The sequence below is a fragment of the Hemitrygon akajei genome, chromosome 1 (genome assembly GCF_048418815.1).
Source record: "Hemitrygon akajei chromosome 1, sHemAka1.3, whole genome shotgun sequence".
Classification (NCBI taxonomy): Eukaryota; Metazoa; Chordata; class Chondrichthyes; order Myliobatiformes; family Dasyatidae; genus Hemitrygon; species Hemitrygon akajei.
Genome location: NC_133124.1, coordinates 37,834,089 through 37,842,074, shown reverse-complemented (window position 1 = coordinate 37,842,074; position 7,986 = coordinate 37,834,089).

The following is a 7,986-nucleotide window of genomic DNA, read 5'->3' as shown; positions in this document are numbered from 1 at the left end:
CAGTTTCACTAGGGGTTTTTTTTTGTATTAAAAGTAAAAAGATTTTCCTAATTGGCAGTGATCATTTATTTGGTAGGAAATTGGGCCTGGTACATAATGAACCACTGGTAAAATAATAGTATTTTCTTTTAATTGAACTTATTGATTAGGTTATTTAAAACTCCTTTGCAGCATAGGTAAATGTTATTTTTTTGATTAAATATCATTTGGAGGATTTCAGAAAAAAGCGAAGATGGACTTGGATTAAGTTTCTATATTTTTCTTTTTCTTTTTAAAAAGTCTGATGAAACAAATGAACAACCGATCAGGTCAGGTGTAAAATAGAATTACAATTGTATTTGCTGCATACTCTGTGGGATGGTACTGTGCCCTGGATGCAAAAAAATATATAGCCATTTGAGGGGTCAGTGGTGGAAAAGGTGATCAGCTTCGAGTTCCAGAGCATCCTCTCATGCGGATCTATCCTGGGCCTAACAGATTGATGCAATCACAAAGTCACGCCAGTGGCTATACTTTATTTGGAATTTGAGGGGATTTGGTATGTCCATCAAAGAATAGTAACTTTCTACAGATATGGCGAGAATTCTGATTTTACATCACTGCCTGGTATGGAGGCTCCAGAAACGGAGGATTGTAAGAGGTAACTGAAGGTTCCAGGTTCAGCCAGCCTCCCCACCATCAAGGACATCTTCAAAAGGCAGTTCCTCAAGGAGGCGTAAAATTGTGAAGGACCCTCACATCTGGGACATGCCCTCGTTACTGCCAATGGGGAGCAGGGACAGGAGTCTAAAGACCCACACTCAACATTTCAAAGATAGCTTCTTCCAACCATCATCAGATTTCTGAAAGGTCCATGAACACTACCTCCTTGGCCCTATTTATTTTGTGTAACATAATAATTTTATGTATTGCCTCAAAGCATCAGATTTCATGACATGCAGTATGTCAGTGACAATAAACCTGATTCAGAATCAGGGAGAAGTTAAAATTTAATCCCACTGTCCTTCATTCTCTTCATGCAAAGTTTGACACCAGCTAGTGCTAAACTGTACCATGATACAGATCAATACCAGTCTTCCTCAGATTCCTTAAGTCAATGAAATGTTGCTTTTATGTCAGAGATTCTTTTCATGTTTGTGCTTGAACTGCCTGTAATTTGACCTTCAGTTTTACTGTACACGGAGTTCTAGGACATTTCCTAGGTTGTTATCTTATTTTCAGTTATTTTATCTTCTCTTGACTACACTCAACATTGAGGCTGGGTTTATCACCTGACGAAGGAAGACTGCAGCTTGAGCTATAAGCAACACAAACAAAATGCTGAAGGAACTTAGCAGGCCAGGAAGCATCTATGGGAAAAAATTACAGTCAACCTTTCAGGCCAAAACCCTTCAGCCTGCTTAATTCCTCCAGCATTTTGTGCATGTTGCTTAGATTTCCAGCATCTGCAGATTTTCTCTTGTTTGTGAGCTTGAGCTATAAACCCAGTCTACCTGCCGATAGCCTAAATAAACAGATAAGGATTTTAAAAAAATTCAACGTGTTATTGGATGGTTTAATAACATACCATATGTAGCCTGCCTTTCTTCACTTTTAGTCACAGAGAAAGGTTTGTTGATGAAAAGTGCTCTTTTTCAAAATGTATTCCTGGACACGAGTGATTTACTGTTCTTCCAGACTTTGTAATCCTATAAATACCCCTCTTCCTCCTCAGTACTGGTAAAGCATTGGGTGTTGCATGCCAAAAGATGGAAGTGAATCAATAGCTCATGCTTGGGCTGTAGTCAGCCCTGCAAATCATATCACAGCCATTACAGTACACAGCAGCCATGCCAGACAACTTGACCACATCCACAAGCCCTGGATGTGCAGAATACTTAATATTAAATGGAAAGACAAGATTCCAGACACATAGAGCTGGTGGGGCTGGTCATCTCAGAATTCCTGGTGATAAAATGCCAAAGCAGCAAACAATAATACAGTATATTGAACAGAAGGATTCGTAGACTATTGGGACATTTCTAAGAGTTTCAGTATCAATGCATGCCATTGGAAGAAAGTATCAGATCATCCCATTCAGTGTACCTGTATAAATAGCAGTGCTTGCATACCTGAGGGAGCTAGAATGGAGGAAGCAAAGAGGAAAAGAGAAACTCAAAATCAAGACTGGCTGTTGCTGCTGTATCCTTATACCTCTGTCAAATATGTGAAAGTAACTCTTGAGCCTAGGTTGGTCAAATCTAAACAAGAAAATCTGCAGGAGCTGGAAATCCAAGCAACACACAAAATGCTGGAGGAACTCAGCAGGCCAGGCAGCATCTATGGAAAAACCCTTCGACTGTACTTTTTCCATAGATGCTGCCTGGCCTGCTGAGTTCCTCCAGCATTTTGTGTGTGTTGCTTGGTCAAATCTGCCATATCTATACACATCATAACACTATATGACATGGTTGAGCGCAAGTGATGAATAACATTCACAGCCATATTTAAAATAACACTGGGATTAATTTCTAGTGATACAGAACTAAAATAAAACCCTAGCCAGACAGTATTATCAATCTATAATAAGGACCTTAAGTGAATAATGTAATGTACAAAAATGGTACTAGATATCAATGTTTTTTTAACTGAATACCTGATGAAAGTGAAGATCAGAGCTGATTTAAGTCTTATGAACAAGATGTACAGTAGATATTGTTATGCCGTCGGCCCCCTCCTTTGTGAGAATCGCAAGAACCCTAGTCAAGGGGGGGTCAACTGACCCAAAAGAGGAAGAGACGTGCTGAATAGACACAGGAAAATGGGAGAGAGAGAGAGAGAGACCACGTTCTCCCAAAAAGCAGAATAAAGGTGACATTGACTATTGTCTCATGGAGACCACGTGAAAAGCCCTCGGGCAAAGTGGGCTGGTTGAGAGAGAGATCGCATTACCTGCAACTTGATTGACACCTGCGATCCCGTGAAGAAGTATGAGGGGGGGGAACCCTCAGACGCACCCAGGAGACACCAAGGAAGCACGATATCGATTCCCGTGGGAGCGGGAAGCCATTTCGAAGGAAGCCACGTGCATTAGATTCCGAATTTTGAATCTGTGGCTAGAACCAACGAAAGACTGCTTTTAACTAACAACGGGGAAGCCTGCTCCCCTGATTCCAAGGATTTGCTCTGCAAAGACAACGGGCAAGTGTTCATCTTTTCTAAATCATCTCTTTCTCTCTACAACGTGAAAACCCCAGCGGTTCCCAAAAGGGAAAAGCCTGCAAACTTCTGAGTGACTCTTTATATTTCAATTGGACTCAGTATTACCCCTAGACAACTGTAGAGCTTATTTCTGATTGATTATGGTTACACCGGTGTTTTAGATTGAGTTTGACGATGCCTATGATCTGAATGTTTTGTATTAACCATACGTTTGTGCCCTTTTTGAATAAAACGTTTGAAAATAGTAGCATCCGACTCAGTTGATCCATCTATCTTTGCTGGTAAGTTACCTGGTTACGGGGTTACGTAACAATATGAATAAAATGTATCCATGTGGCAAAATTCAAAATGAAGTTTGTCTATATAAGATATAGAACATAGAAAACCTACAGCACAATACAGGCCCTTTGGCCCACAATGCTGTGCCAAACATGTACTTACTTAGAAATTACCTAAGGTTACCATTAGTCCTCTATTTTTCTAAACTCCAGATGGTCACTAACAAAATCAAATTGTGAAAAGACATTTAAGATGTACTTGCAACTGCAATGAGTAGCTGAGACAAATGAATACTTTCAGAAGGAGATGAAAAGCTATGGCAGAATGAATAGGATTTTATGTAGGTCAAGTCACTTATTTCTGAGCTGTCAATTCAGTTGTATTGAATGTTTTATGTTCTGGCCAATTTATTTCTCAATCAACATCAATGCAACATTTTGTATTTGGTAGCTCGCTCCAAAATATTGCCTTCTAACGCTTCACATTACAATGATTGCATTTAAGACTATAAGACGTAGGTGCAGAATTAGGCCATTTGCCCATCAATTCTGCAGGCCACTGATCCCTAGGATTGCACACCATAAGAGGGCAATCTCAAAAGAAGCAAGGAGAGTGGTCGAGACATTCTGTGCACCACAGATCAGGAAGAGACATTGGATTGTGCATTGTTAGGCACTTGGCAAAGGTGAATAAAATTAAATTAGGTTTAGGTGGAGTGATCATTGTGAGAGCAGTCTATGTATGAGTGGGCCAGTGTTGGAGTGGGGAGTTGAGGCTTTGCTGATGTGAGGCAGAACCTGTAGGTAGATTTGTTTTTCATTTAATTTTTCTTATTGCAGTGTTAGAGCAGTATGGATGCAGGCAGGATAGTGCAATGCTCGTCTTGCAGGATGTGGGAAGGCAGGGAATCAATCCTCCAGTGTCCCTGATGATTGTGCCTGCAAGAGGTGTGTTCAGCTGCAGCTTCTTACAGACTGTTCAGGAATTGGAGCTGGAGCTGGATGAACTCTGCATCATTCAGGGGGCTGAAGGGTTGATTGACAGGCAATACGGGGCAGTAGTTACAACCAAGGTGCTGGACGCCCTTTTTCTCCTCCAGAAATGGGATTGCTACCCATGCCATGTTATAGTGAGGTCAGAAATGGGAAGATCATACAGTTTAACATGTGGCTAAGGAGATGGTGCAGGGAGAGCTTCAGATTTTTTGATCATTGGTCTCTTCCAGGGAAGGTCGGACCTGTATGTGTGGGAAGGTTTGCTAGTGTTGTACGGGAGGGGTTAAACCAGAGTTGTGAGGAGATGGGAACAAAAGCACAAGAGCAAATAGTGGAGTGGGAAAGGTGTTAAACCTGTATACAGTATGGTCAGGAATCGAAAGGTTGAGCATGTTGGGACTAAGTGTATATTTTAATGCAAGGAGTATTGTGGGGAAGGTGGATGATCTTTGGACATGGATTAGCATGTGGAATTATGACAGTAATGAGACTTGGTTGCAGGAGGGGCAGAATGTTTCAGGGGGAGAGGAGTTCCATTGTGATAGAGCAAGAGGGATTACTGGTCAGGAAAAGTGTCACAGCAGTGCTCAGACAGGACAGGACAGACTGGAGATCTCATCAACTGAAGCCATGTGTGTGCAACTGAGGAATAAGCAAGTGATTGTTGGCCAGAAACAACTACAATCTACAAATGAGCAAATAGGAATGAGGGAAAATGCAGTGGAAGTGGACAAAGCAAAACTCATTGTTCTTGCCATGTGGTTGCAGAAATGGATGTGGCCATTTTGTGAACTGGTTCTTGCTCATTGGAGCAACTGAGTGTGGACACAGGGAATTTCTGCTAATGATATGTTAAACCTGAGACCATTTTCAAAAAAGAAATCATTTATTATGTAAAGTAACAGGCTTGTAGAGGAACAACCTGTTATCTGGTTGTCTGGGTCTAGTGGTTGGCTGACCTGGAGGATAGGTCTGGTCCTCGGGGGTGAGAATCTAAAGTGGAGAAAGGCCAGTTCTTGTGCTATCAGAAAGGATCTGGCAAGTGTGGATTGAGACAGGGTTGTTTTCAGGCATAAGTGTGCTTGGTAAGTGGAAGGCCTTCAAAAGTGACACTTTGCGAGTACAGAATTTGTATGTTACTATCAGAATAAATGGCAAGAATAACAGATAGGAAACTTTGCTTTTAGAGAGATATTGAGTCTTGGTTAAGAATAAGGAGGTGCATAGCAGGTTTAGACAGGAAGGAACAAATGAGGTACTTGAGAAAGTAAAAGAAATGCAAGAGAAAGAGTATTTCTCTGAGTCCAGGAGGGCTAAAAAAAAAAGCATGAGGTTTTTCTAGCAGACAAGGTGTTGGAGAATCTCAAAGGTTTCTACCGATATATTAAGACAAAAGGATAACAAGGGAGAAAATTTGTCCTTGAAGATCAGAGTTGTCAATAATATGTAGAGCTGAAAGCAGTGGAAGAGATCTTAAATGGTATTTTCACATCTGTATTTACTTGGGTGATGGGTCTATAGGAATGAGGCAAAGCAACTGTGAGGTCATGGTCTCTATATAGATTACAGAGGAGGAAATGTTCATATGGAGGCAAATTAGGATGGATGAATCATTATATGTTATGTTTGTAACTCCAAAACATAAAATCTAAGCAAAATAAGAACAAGGCAATCTGGAAACCACATCTAACTTCGTGTTTACCTTAAGCGAGGCACACACTTGTTACGTGGCAGTGTCATGATGTATGCAGTTCACTTATTTTTACATATAACCTGTAATGAATTATTTAAATGAATGAGAATGCTTAATCAAACAACATTTACAATATTACTCAAAGATGACTGAAGTATTAAATACACAACACTCCTGTCTGCTTGGCTATAAACTCCAACTCAATATAGAATGTATCTCTGTTACATATACAGTATATTATATAATACATCTAGCACTCTGACATCCACAACATAGTAAATATTTAAATTGTCCCATTCAGGCCTAAAGATTGAAATGCTGTTGAGGCTTTTCTTTCTCTTGTGGGATGACATCTTTCCTGACAAGGGGTTTCACTCTGGTTGGCAGGTGAGACTTGTATTCTGGAACCACCTCTGTGGTGGTTGTAAGGGTTGATTCTAGGACTGCAGGAAGGGGTTGTGACAGCTCTGGCCATCTTTCTTCTTCAACAATCGACTCTGCTCTCCTCAACTGCCGTCTCCAGATGACATCAAATCCAGTCTCCACTGTGTAGGAGAGTGGTCTAGTTCTGTCTTTAATTCTTCCATATACCCACTTCTATTCACTTCTGTAGTCCCTCACAAGAACTGCTTGTCCAGGAGTGAAACATCAAACCTCGTTTGAGAAGCCTTCAATTCATCTCAACTGTTTGTCCTGCGTACTCCTCCTGAGATTGGGAGATCCAAGCGTGAGCAGAAGGGACAATATGCAAGGAGGAAATTGGCAAGCTTCTAGTTTAGTGTCAGTGTAATGCGTATTTGCTGACATTGCTCATAGTGTGTTCTTTAGACTCAGGACAAACCTTTCCGCCAAGCCGTTCATAGCTGGGTGGCATGACGCAGAGGTAATATATGTTATTCCATTCATGTCAGGAATGACTAAAACAGTTCTGCCACGTACTGTGGTCCATTGTCACTGTTCTGGAACACTAGTCCTTGAACTAACAGTGTGAGAGGCTGTAGTGGAGACCATTGGGAACACCTCTGGCCACTTTGCAGCTGCATCCACTGCTACCGAGAAATTTGTCCCCTTGAATAGTCCAACAAAATCCACATGAATCCTCTGCCAGGGCAATGCAGACCTTCCCCAGTGGTTTATCAGCATATAGGAGGGAAATTGAAAATTGCAACATCTAAACAAAATGTTGTTGAGTGGTGTAATAACATCAACCTCTCACTCAATGTTATTAAGACCAAGGAACAGATTGTAGACTTCAGGAGAGAGAAGTCAGAGGTCCATGAGCTAGTACTAATCGGATAATTAGAGGTGGAGAGGGTCACATCTAAACAAAAACTGGTCAGCCAGATTGTGTTACCAATGTGGCAGGGGCTCACATCCCTGGTGCAATTTTTTTTGATGCTCACTTTCATTCTTGACTGCAAGTCAATTGCATCTGTCTGCAGTTTCCATTGAAACAGTAATTCAACTGCTTTTTTGAATGCAAGTAGAGTTTCAGTTGGAAGCTGTTTTTGAATCCTTTCTTGTACGATTCCATAAACTATACAATCTCTCAGTGCATCATTAAGCCCACCACTGAACAATGCACAATCACAATTCAGCCACGTACACTGAAATGGACTCCTCTTCCTTCTGATTCTGCTTATGAAATCTAAAGCTTTCTGCAATCAACAATGGCTTTGGTTCTAAATATTTCTGCATTTCTTTGACAATATCAGCAAAGCTTGTTTCTGCTAGTTTGGTTGGAGCAGTTAAACTTTGAAGCAAGCTGTATGACTTTAAACACAATGCACTCAGCAAAACTGGCACTTACTTCTCATT